This window comes from Panthera onca, chromosome D4 (genome assembly GCF_046562875.1).
Source record: "Panthera onca isolate mPanOnc1 chromosome D4, mPanOnc1 haplotype 2, whole genome shotgun sequence".
In the NCBI taxonomy this organism is placed as follows: Eukaryota; Metazoa; Chordata; class Mammalia; order Carnivora; family Felidae; genus Panthera; species Panthera onca.
In genome coordinates, this window is record NC_138351.1 from 61,260,074 (window position 1) to 61,272,691 (window position 12,618).

Sequence of the window (12,618 nt, forward strand, 5' to 3'; positions counted from 1 at the left end):
CCACAATTTCCCCTACTGCCCTCTTCCATCCCTTGAGCCCCACCAACCACATCCTTTGCCTTTGCCCCATGCCAACCCTTCAGAGATCTGAGGCCCCTGACCACGTGCCTCTGGGATGGTCCTACTCAGGTTGGGGAGTTTTTTGTGTGGCTAAGTTTCCTAACTACTCCCCATTTTGGTCACCTCCCTGTTATGCTCCAGTGGGGAGCTCTCCATCTCTCACCCAGCTCGGAGCCCAGACTGTACTCAAATCCTCCAGATGGCGGCTGAGAAACACTCAGAAGAGCAGGTCCCCCCAAAGATCCCAGATTTACTTCTTAGAATAGCAGCACTGGCCAGACCCCAAGAACTCATGGGGTGCAGAAAGAGAAACTGAGTCAGCTTGCCCAGGGCCATCCATACAGGGAAGAACCAGGAATGGGATTCAGATTTCTGGCACCTGAGCCCAGGAGAGTCCTCTAAAACATGAAACAAAGTTTCCTTTGATCCTGTGTCTGGATACCGCACCAAATATTTTGTTTCTTATCTGTGTTGCTGTCCTCAGAGGGACAAATTCCAAGGATGACAGGGGAAGAAAAATCTAATTGTGAAGCTGGGGGGTCATTCACCCTAGCTGGACCCTCCTGGAGGTCAGACTTTTGGAACGTGGGCTATATTCCTCCAGTGTGTGGTTTAGGCTAAGAAAGATGGGGCTCCTTAGGTTCAGGAGAGAAGACAGACCCCCAAGTCTTTGCTGCTAGAAAGGTTAACACGGCAACAGCCCCACAGTGGGAAAGGTAAATCGGGGCACACCGACTCACCCTACATTTTCCATGTCTCCAGCTGGAGACAGACCCTGTGCTGGCATCTGTGGGCTCAAAGGTAGCCATGGGGTGGCTGCCCTGGGAATGGGTAGAAAAACGGAGAAATCACACCCCACTTGAACAAAGTTTGATCACAAATGTGGTGGTTTGTTAGAAGTGGCAGCTGCATAGAAAAGGACCAGGAGGTTAGAGCAGGGGGACTTTTTTTTTTTTTAATCATATGCTCCTTTCAAAGAGAAAAAAAATGAGTCCCCACCCCTGCCAATATTTTATATTATACACGAGTAACTACCATTGGGAGCTGTGAGGCACAACATACACATGAAGCAAGATTCATCATTTTTTTTTTTTTAAATCAGGTCTGTATTTCTTTCTTTTTTTTTTTAACGTTTTTAATTTTTGAGACAGAGAGAGACAGAGCATGAACGGGGGAGGGGCAGAGAGAGAGGGAGACACAGAATCTGAAGCAGGCTCCAGGCTCTGAGCCATCAGCCCAGAGCCCGACGCGGGGCTCAAACTCACGGACTGCGAGATCGTGACCTGAGCTGAAGTCGGACGCTTAACCGACTGAGCCACCCAGGCGCCCCAGCAAGATTCATCATTAATCAGAGTGACTGCAAATTTCAAATAATGTCCCTCAAATTTAAAAACACCTTGGGCTGACTTCTCATCAGACTTGATTAGCTTGTCATTGTTTTTTTTCCCCTCATCTGTGGCTGCCGATGGAATCTTGCTGGAAACCCAAGGGTTAACCTCTTGTCAGCTCTTACTGGTATTATTAGAACCACCACCAACCAACCCACTGTTCAGATAGGAATCTTCTAAAACCACTTGTCCATTTTGTGAGGATTCGTTTAGTTAAAACTGGTTAGTATAATCCATTAATCCAATCTGGATTAATTAGTCTGGATTAACCTGGATTCATTAACCAGGTTAAATTAATTATAATAAACTGCTGAAAACAAATCAAAGAGTAGGGGTCATCCTTTCTTAGAGGGCTTTCCCCCTCTCTCCCGAGACTTCTGGAGACATGAGGCATGAGGCTGACACCCTGAGTGGCGTCAGCAGGTGTAAACCTGGGAAACATGAACAAAGCTGAATGATTTTCCCGTCAGATATTATTTTTTTCCTGCACCCCAATGAGCATGCACACCTCACTTTGGAGGCCACCAGAACAGAAGCTGGGGAAACTATCAGAGAGGATTTTCAGGCCGCATAGGACGGTAGAGATCATCTGGTCTAACCTCACTTTTCAGATGAAGATACAAGGATTCTGGAAGGGATGTAACTTGTCCAAGGTCACCTGGCTGGTCAGTAGCAGATCCCAGAGAGAACGCAAACCTCTAGTTCTAGATGCTGACACTGGATGCTTCCCTGTCCTGGCCACAGTCCAGCCTCTTACTGGGCCGTTCGCAGGTCCCTGCACCTCTCAGCCCTCTGCAGCTGTGTCCCCTGTGGCATGAATCACTTGCTGGCTCTGAGGGTGGAGTGCGTCCCAGCAAAGTCACAAATGCTGGCACAACGGAGGGACGTGTTGCTGTCGGCAGGCCACGGTTCCAGGAGTTACTCTGTCTCACTCTGAAGCCTTGGTTCTGCATCTGTGAAATGGGACCCATCAAACCCAGCTCACGGACTGCTGTTTGGGTACCCCATGAGGTCCTGCTGACATCTGCAGGCTGGGTAGTAGCCCCTGAGGGGTGTTACTTCTGTCCTTACACTCTGGAAGGTTTTGTTTAGGGGGCTGAGATCTGGAGCCTGAGAATTCTGCCTCTGACTGCTAGCTACAGCCCTGGATACAGCAGGACCTGGAGCCTCTGCAGCCCAGTGGCCCCCCAGGTGTGCCCGCCCAGGCCTGGTGTGGTGGCAGACAGCTGTGGATCTGGGTCCTGGACCTTCTGGGGCGTGCCTGAAATCCCGCTCCTGCTCTACGGCTCTCTTCCCCTCTACTCTCATCCTCCCCACCTCCCATAACCTTCTTGCCTCCTCCAGACTGTCCTTCTAATCCCTCTCTCTGACTTCTCCTAAGCTGAGTCCCCCCTGGGCTACCATGAGACGGAAGCATCCCCTATTCCAAAACCTTCAATGGCTTCTCAGTTGGGCATTCAAAGCTGAGATCTGAGGGGTAAACCCAGAAGAGAGGTGGGGCAAGGTGGGGAGAGAAAATGGGGGCACAAGGGCAGTAGGCCTGGGTGCAGACAATAGGGGGTGCATTTTCTATAGAGAACTTAAAAACAATAAGACCGACTAAAAGTCTGACTTTTTATTATCATGATATGCCTGCAACTCTAAACAGTGTCAATGAAAAAACACTCTTCCCTGCCAGGGCAGGCTGCTCCCACCTCCTTGCCCTTGGCAACTGGCCAGTACCTGATACTATTCCTTAGATTGAGCCAAACTGGACCGTATGTTCGCTACATCCCCAATAGGCTCAGTATCCGCCCCTTTGCCAGCCCTCGGCCTGTGCGGCTTCTTTTGCCAAAAAGTCCCTCCCTCCTCTCTGCACGTTCAGCTGCTACAAGGCTCAGCTTAGCTGCTCCCTCTTTCAGAGGCTCCCCGCACACCTTCCCTCCTACCTGGCCACGACCCCCTGCCTAGGCCTCCTGACACCCAGCCCAGGGTGTAGACTCAGCAGCAGTCTCCCCGTGGAAGACCGAGGAAAGGAACCACCCTCTGAAATCTGGGACCCACAGCACAGCACACCAGGAGAGCCACTTCCTAGCTGTGTGACCTCAGACAAGTCCCAGATCCCCTCCAGCCTCAGTCTCCCCCTGTACAAGGACCGTATCATCTCCAAATGACCTTCTTTCCTTGTCCTCAGTCACGCCTTCTCTTGGCCATACCCTGCACTCTGTCATCATGTGAAAATGTGCCACCCACTTCCATAGTCACTAATTCAAGTGCCCCCTTGCTGGCCACAACCTCCCCACCTTCAGCCTCCTGTCACCTGCCAGATGTGAGCAGGCCTTCGTCAGCACCCCTGTTAGGTGCTGGTTCAGGCCCAAGGAGAGAGCCCGGGACCACAGACCGCTCTCCAGAGAGACATAAGCCATTTGGCTCTGCCTTGACTCTGCCACCAAGCTTGGATCCAGCGTTTCTGAAAGGCCAGCTCCCGGGATGGTGTCTGGGCCATGAGACATCCATCTGCCATGATGCCTGCTTCCTGTGCCCAGTAATGCGGGACACTGTTGTACAGCCTGCACCTGAGAGACGACCCGTCACTGGCCCCCCTCTACCTCCTCCCCACCTGTCTCTTCCTCTCTCCTCCCACAGGTGCCACGGTCCATCACCTCACCCTCACCCTGAAACCTTCACCCACTGACTTCTTTCCCCATTATCCGGCACAACTCCGGTGCCGGACAAACCAGCATACCTACTTAGGGCCGGGGAAAAAACAGACAAAACCCAAACAGGAAGTGCCAAATGGGGTGACGGCTTTCCCAGCGCAGCTCTTCTCTCTCCAGGGCCCTTCCTCTGCAAGCCAGGTCTTGTGAGGGCAAGGGTGCAGCCAGGCAAGCCAGATCCCAGGGGTCGCCTGTGTGGTCTCCTCCTCCTTGTACTCAGAGCCAAATCCATCACTAATGTCACCCCTCCCAAACCTTTTAAACCATCCACTTATCTCCACTCCCACTGCTACCAGCTGCTCTCACCTGCACACTTAGTCTTACCTACCAATCATTTTTCCCCCCAAAGATGTCAATCTGAGCATGCCACTCCATGGCCATTACGCCAGGACCCAAAGGGTCTGGCCCACTCCACCTCTCCAGCCTCCTGTGCCCAGGAATCAGAGCTGTAGACACTCAGTGCTCTTAATTCCTCAAAGGTCCAACCCCTTCAGCCTCAGGGCTGTTTCTTCTGTCCAGCATGCTCCCCTTCCCACCTCCACCTGATTACTCGTATTCATCCTTCAGATCTCAGCTCAAAAGTCCTTCCCTTAGAATAGCGTTCTGCAGTGACCCTGAATTACACACATTCTCAGCTCGGCAAGCTTTGATACCCTCTCTTCTCCCCCAGGGACCTGTTCCAGGTTTTGTGGGACTTTAGGATTACTGCTCATCTTCTCTGGTCTGTGAGCCTACCCGGGCAATACCTATGTCTGTTTTGCTCTGCTCCGTATCCCTCACACTCAGTAACCAATACACGAATAAAGATCTCATTTAAAAAAGTTAATTGAAAAATAACTTTGTAGGAAATGAACGAATGGGCCTTTCTGGGTGAGACTCTAGGATAATCTGTGTGGGGCAGGTCTCTGTGGTCTTTCTCCAGGCGCGTGGGCCATAAGTCAACCTACTCCTCCTGGTAATGGTTTTAACAGGATGAGGCTAATGAACCAGCCAAAAAGCTCTCAAAGCTCTTTCCTGTCCATTATCTCCTGAGTTCCCCTCTAGGACTCCCCCATCACTCATAGCCCTGGGCGTTAATGACCAGTCCACTGGGGCATTTCTGAACTGGAATATGTTTACTCTGCAGTGTGAACACTTTCTTTTTCTCAAGGGCCAGGACTCAGGAGCCTTTTCTTTGTGGGGTGGGATGAGGAAAAAGTAATGGAGTCTAGTTAGAGCAGGGTTCAGATCCCAGTGGCTGTGTGACCTTGCAAAAGTCACTAAACCTCTCTGGGACCCCTGTCTTCTTATCTGTAAAAAGAGGACAAAACTATCTAGCCAGGAGGTTGATACAGGATTAAATGGATATATGCACATTAAGAGCCTAGTTTGGGGCCTCCTGCATGTCATATCTAATTGATTCTAAGACACACAGTTTTTTAACATGTAACATCTCTGAAACTGGGATGCAATTTATAGTTTAACTGTCTGCTGTTTTTCTTTCTTAATGGATTTTAAAATAATGGTATATCTCATAACAGAAGGTACTCTGCATTTAACAAAACATGACAATAGCTTAGTTTCTTTATTTCCTTTGCAAAGAGACGGGAAGGTGTGTGAGCGCCCCATGGACCAAAGACCAAGAAAGTGCATCATTGAGGGAAAAGGGTCTGCTGGGGTCTGGCATACTGAGGCGGGGCCCTGAAGCATCACAAACTCTGAAGATAGGCCCTTCCCTAGCCAGCTGGCCCTCCGGATCTGTCCCTGCTGTCCCGGTCCCACTCAGGGGGTGGCCCAAACTCCAGTAGAATCCTAACCTTTCTGGATCTGACCCTGTGCTCCTGCTGATGTAGCCTGCGGTCCCTGGCTTGTGCAGTCTGGTCACAGCCCTAACAGTGCTTACGGCTGCCTAAAACCCCCAGTCTTTGTCCCAAAGAGTCCTGGAACCTAACCCAGAGACTTCTTCTTCTGTGACTCCTTCATCAAGCCATCCCTGGACTCTGCTCTCAACTGTCCTAGAAGGCCAGCAGGGGGGTGTCATTCAGGCCTCATCCAAGTCCTTGGGTGCCTCGGTAAACCCTCCAGCCTGGTGAGGTCAGACTGTTATACTATCTACATTATATTGTAACATATATTACATACAGAAAAATTGTTCTAGAAATGAATGTCAAATAGCACATAAAAATTTCAAATATAGAAAAGACAAAAGTGAGAGTGATAATCAACCAGCTTGATGTGTGTCCATCTGTATCCGTAGTCACGGTGCATAGATATATTCTTCTCCCACATTCAAACCCTAACAGGCTCAGTCCCCACACACAGTTCTCTTCCTTGCTTTTCCAGTTAACGTGACCTTGCAGACCACCCTCCACACGGACGGGTTTCTTCTCAGTGATCTCACGGCACTCCCCTGTCCTCCATCCCTTCCCTTGGCAGGTGCCTTAGTCCACCTCAGCCAGGTCCCCGAGGCCCGGCCCATGCTCATGGCCTCATGGCTTTCTGCAGATACTTGTCCCCCTTCCATGGGAAAGGGCTGTGATTGGGTCACGGCTGCCCTCAGGCCTCCTGGAAGCAAAGCCACACCCCAGTACAGAAATACTCTTGAGCTCTTAAATCAAGGGGTGCGAGGTAAACGGAAGCTGTCTGTCCCTGTTGGACTTCGACTGGAGGCCTGTTAAAACAGACTAGATGTCCTCTGAGACCCCGAAGGATGCTGGCCCTGTACTTCCTAATCCCAGCGGGCTCCAGACATCACAATAAAGAACAATGAACAGGTGCTTGGGGCATTTTATAGTTCAAAAGCACTTCCATGCTCTTTACCCAATTTTGAGCCTCACAACCACCCTAAAAATTAGGCAAAGCAGGTATTGACATTTGAGCCATTTTACAGATGAAGAGACTGAGGCTCAGAGAGGTGGGCCATTTACCCAATGACCTTCTTTGCTTTCCTCCCCTCCAGAGTCTGGCTGACTCTAATCCCACTAACAACCCAGCTCAGACATCACCTCTTCCAGGAGCCTTCCCCACCTCCAGCCTCACCCCAGGCTAGGTCAGATGCCCCTTTGAGGGCCCACAGCTCCTGGGTTTCCAGGAGGGGGTGGGGGTGAAATACTCTCCTCACTTTATGGGTGAGAACAAGGGGCATAAAGAAGGGTCAGGACTTGCCTACAGAGCACGTTACTGGCCAGGTCAGGTCTCCCTCCTCAGAGGTATGGCTTCTTTCGTTCCACTGCGTCTTTTGTTGTCTGCAATCTTGGACTCCAAGCCACTGCCCGAGGTTCATTTCCGTCTCCTCGTGCGCTGGCTGGGCCTTACCTGGTTCAGCCAGGTGTGAAGGGGAGTGTCGTCGAGGGGGATCTGGTTGGGGCAGGCTCAATTCCCCAGCCTGAGCCAACACCCTGGGGTAGCCTTAGAAATAGCAACAGCGGTTGGCCATCTACTGAGCACCTCCGTGTGCCCGCACTTTCCACCTACACCTCACTTCATCCTGCAGCTGGCACCATTATGATGCTGTTTTGCAGGTGGGGCGGGGTGGGCAAGCCCCTGGCCCAAGGCTCACCTGGTAGCTGTGCTGGGACTGGATGCCAGGACTGCATCCCTAGCAGCAGGCGGCCCCAGGAGTTTGCTGGCACCAGAGCCAGAAATAAATGCACAGTCAGAGTACAAGAGACAACTCCCAGGGGGCCTGCAGGCCTGGCACAGCCCCAGCCTCTCCCTCCCCATCTCCTGGCCACCTCCCATCCAGGGCCGGCTGGAGGGATGAGAGTCTTGAGCTCAGGGAACACAGGCCTGCCCTGGCAGTCCTCGGCACTCCCTCTGGGCAGGGTCACGCCGCTTGCCAGCCCCCTGCAAGCTCTGGGCTCAAGGCCAGGCTGAAGGCAGCTGTCACATCTACCCTGCACAAGTTCTCAGCATCCTATTTCTTATTCGAATGGGACCTCACATATCTGCTCCCAACTGGGTGAGAGATGCTGAGCAAGGCCCTGCCTTTCACTGGGCCTCACTTTCCCCATCTGTGAAATATGCTGGGGTGGGGTGAGTGGAGGGGTGTGTGTCTCACACACAACTGACATTCCAGGTAGCACAGCACAGTGATTAAGACCCTGGACACTGTAGTCCGATGACACGGGTTCAAATGTCATACTCTGTGCAAACTGCCCAGCCTCTCTGGGCTCCAGTGTCCTCATCTGTAAAATGGGGACAGTGGTAGAAAAAAGACAAAGTAAATACACCAAAATATTTATATTGATTACCTGAGATGAAAAGAGAAGGTATGAGTAATTTATTTTCTGTTTTCCTTTTTTTCTAAATTCTCCATCACCATCAAGTATTTATGATAGAAAAAAACAAATATGCTTTCTTTGTAAATTAACTTTATTGACGATATAATATGCCCATTTTAAAAAGTAGTAATAATAATGAGACTATCTACCCTCCAAGATGCTTTGAGGATTGAATGAGTTAATGTATGTCAAATTTTAGATGGTGCCTAGAGCATAAGAAGTGCTATTAAATGTTTATTACATAAATAAGCCTAGGACCAGCCTGGCTTCCTCCTCCTCCTCCTGCTCACCTGGGCTGGACCCCCCTTCTCACTCCCAGCACTGAGCTCGTGGATCCTCTGCCCCTACATTCACTGGTTCACTGCCGGGGCCCAACTCATCACCCTGGGTCTGGATTATTTCCACAGCCTTCTCTCTGTACCCCAGAGGAATCGCACTGACACTCAAATTTGGCCATGCTCTTGCCTTGGCCTCCCATGGCTCCTCAATGCCCTCTACTAAAAGATCTAGCTCCTTTGTGAGACACTGTCTTAGCAAGCTACTTAATGTCTCTGTATCTGTGTATTCTAAACTGAAAAAAGGAGTAAAAGAGTACCCCCCTTGGGGCACCTGGCTGGCTCAGTCGGGAGAGCATGTGACTCTTGATCTCAGGGTCGTGAGTTTGAGCCCCACTTGTTAAACCCTTACGGTTTACTTAGGCCTATTTATTTAACAATACCCACCCCCCCCCCCCCAAACTTAGAGGATTCCTTGATGTACAGGGCAGGGTCCACAACCTGACCATCAGTGGTGCCTCTTACCAGTCTCCTCTGTCTTCTCTGTCACTCTGTTCTAGTCTGCTCTTCCATGAACATACCAGGCATGGTGCTACCTCAGGGCTTTTGCACTGGCTGTTCCCTCCACCTGGATGGCTCCTCCTCCAGAAATCAGCCCAGCTCACTTTCTCACCTCCTTCCAGACTTTGCCCAAAAGTTACCTTCTCAGTGATCCCCCCAGCCACCCTACTTAAAATCGCAACCCCCTCCTTCCATTCCTTGTCACACACTCGAAACATACTCCTGTGTTTTACTTGTCCTGTCCCACTTATCACCTGCTGCTTTACTTTTTGCTCATTGTGTCTTTTTTCTGTATTAGATTTTAGGTTTCTTTAGGACAGATTCTTTGGTCTATTTTATTTACTATCAAGACTCCTGCTCCCACCCCAGAGAATACCTAGCACAATGTAGATGCTTAATAAAAGAACAGTTGAATAACTAAATGAATGAATATAAACCACTTAGGAGAGAATCAGGCCAGTGGTAAGTACTCAATAAATACTAGCTGTTATTACTCTTATTGATTCTTCAAGGTGAGTTTCCCATGCCCTTCCTCCTGGACATCTCCAAGCTCAAAATCATACTTTCCTAGTCTCCACGGTATCCTGCCAATCTCTCAATTATGGCAGGGAGCACAGTGCTCTTCAATGATATCTTTTTCCATTTAGGCTGAAGTGAATGAAATTGCCATTTCTTGTAAGTCAAAAGCAGGCAGATATTGGCCATTTCACATACTTCAACCTAATATATTTCTCATGGCAGCCTGCAGGACTCTGGGGGGCACCTCAAGACCTAGTACTCAGTAGGTACCCCATAAATGTTTGTCCAAAAAGTGAAGTCACCTATTCCTGGCCCTTCATACTAGGTGGGACTGCAAACACCCCAATCCAGTCTGAGGGAGAGCAGTCACAGCCTATAGACTTAAAATAGCCAACAGAGGATCTTGCTGCATTATCTCCTGGTCCTCTGGAAAAATCTCTGTCCCCTGATATCTGGCAAAGAAAATAAAAACAAAGCTATGCTATATTCTAAAACAATCCAGGTTCTGGCCATTCAGAACTAATAAAAGTCTAAGGTTGGATTAAGCCCCATCCCGGGTGGAAAAGGCTAGCTGCTTACCTCTAAGGGGATTCATTTAATGATGGGGGAGGAAGGCTAGAACATTCTTTGGTTATCACCATGTTCACTGTTCCAATACAGGATTCAGTTACAGAGGTCTGTTAGGTCCAGAAGGCAGGTTGTCAGAGCTGAAAGAAATTCAGCAATCCCTCAATCTACCCCATTTCACAGATGGGGAGAATGAGGTCCAGAAAGGGAAAGGGACTGACTCAAGGTCACACAGTGGGGTACATGAAGAGTTCATCCTGGTATCTATGCCTGCTGACGTTAGTCTTGTGGTCTCTCCTCTGGACCACACTGCTTTTACGTTGGCCAGACGCTGGCAATGTAAGCTTTAGTGTTACTATTTTTTAAGCTGTACTTTTCAAATGAAATGTTTATTAAACCTCAGATAAAACACCAAGAGCTCCACTATAAGAAAACTGTTATAAATATCAGCATTACATTTATCATTCTACATAGTTACTTCCTTGGGGTAAAGTCCTCAAAGTAGAAGTCTAGGGGCAAAGGGCAGTTAGGATCATTTTCACAGACTTTTGTAACAGGCTGCCAGATTGCCCTGCAAAATTAAATGCTGCTGGAGAATCCCCACAAAGAGGTTTAACCTTTTGCATTTATTTTTGCTAATTCTATAGGAATAAATACAGGCTGCTTTCACTTACCATATACATGGTATGCGTTTCCTAACAAATAAACAAATACTCTGGTCTTAAAATCAGGATCCCTGGGCTTGGCTACTAGTTTGCTGTGTGAACTTTGACAAGTCACATCCCCTCTGGGGCTAGGGGATGCCTATCTAGACAAAGAGGGGTTTGGAGAGATGATCTCTTAAGATCCCTTTCCGCTTGGATATTCCACAATTCCACAGTACATTTTCAGTTATTAGCATAGGATGACTTTATAATAGCCAGAATTTGCCATGCCCCTAAATCAGGCCAAAATGGGTGCCTCTTTGCACTAGCTGAGCAGGAAAACAGAGCCCAGATCATACATACCTAGAGATGAGAGGAGACTTAGGTAGCACTTAAGCGTGTGCATTGGAGCTACGTTCGAGTGACAGCACATATACTTAGTCTGTTTTTACAAGGGGGTAATAATACTCATTTGTGGTCTAGCTCCAGGTTCTGTGAGGCTCCACCATGACCAGAAGGCACAGTCACGGTCACTCTCAGTCGGCCTGAGAATCCCAGACTTGCAGTCAAAGGTAGCTCAACTCCAGCAAGTGCTCATCCAGTCTCTGCTCACATACCTCTGATGACACAGAGCTCACCACCTGCCCAGGCAGCCTCTCCCTACTTTTGGCAGTAAGAAAGCTCTTGGGTGGCGGGCAGGTCACGAAGTGGACGAGAGAGACCAGATGTGGTTCTCAGAAACTACTCCTTCAGTCAGGGCAGGCAACAGGAGAAGATGGGGAAGAGGCACTGGAGGCAGGGAGGCCTGGAGGGGGGCTTCTCTGGCCCTTCCTCTCACTCCAGACCTCTAAGGCAGCTGCTAACCCAAAGGTGCTCTAGAAGTGCAGGGAATGCAGGGGACACATTCCAGTCCTGATGCAGGTGGGTTCTGAACAAGCCCCAGGCTGACCACTACTTGCTCTGGGGCAGACACCTCAGCTCCTGCCTCTTGCCTTTGCGCGCTTTGGCTCTGGCAACAGAAAGAGTGCTGGGCCTGGGGCTGGTCAGCCTGGAAGTGAGCAGATTTAAGCCAAATGATACGCCCAGGGTGGAGGAAGAGGAGTAAGATGTGATCTGTAAGCCCAGAGCAGGACGAGAAGCTTCCTGCTGTTTACAGCTAGTAAGATCCCCATCATAAGAGGTGTGCAATGGGGAAGTAAGACCTTCCAGAGGGGATCTTACCGAGCCACTGAGCCAGAGGCCAGAGATCTTTTTCACCCGGAGAGCCTAGAGCCACAGTCCTTCATACACATACTCTGTCCCAGACCCAACCCCACCCAGACACAGCTCTCTCGGCACTGTCACGCCTCTGAGGTCCACCCCCCCCCCCCCAAAACCAACGTGATCCAGCCCTAGCATACCTGGTGGGGCAATGGAAGGGGAAGAGGACGTGCCACTCCATTCTCTAAATCCAGGTTGGTTCATGGGTCTAGCCCAGGCAAGTCTGCAGCTGATGGTCCCATCGCCCCCCAGTGAGGCCTCCCCCCAGCAAGGCCGACTTGGCGGGCCGACACTGACCGCCCCACCCTGCACGCCCAGGCGGGCTCCATAGGCATCTCCGGCGGTCGCCCCCTCCTGTTTCCCGTATGGGGAAGCTGAAGCCCTGC

The 12,618-nt window shown here is 50.1% G+C and overlaps 1 protein-coding gene across 3 annotated transcripts in view; it reads right to left on the reverse strand.

The window, feature by feature from the left end:
• Window positions 1-12,618, reverse strand: part of CORO2A (coronin 2A) — a 53,740-nt gene that overhangs the window by 40,501 nt on the left and 621 nt on the right. The window contains exon 1 of one of the 3 annotated variants that reach the window (XM_060609222.3): window positions 12,373-12,584. The exons of the other annotated variants lie outside the window; for them this stretch is intronic. The gene's annotated coding sequence lies outside the window, so the exon portion shown is untranslated. Of the gene's footprint in view, window positions 1-12,372; window positions 12,585-12,618 lie in introns of those variants that run through there. 3 annotated transcript variants of the gene reach the window in all.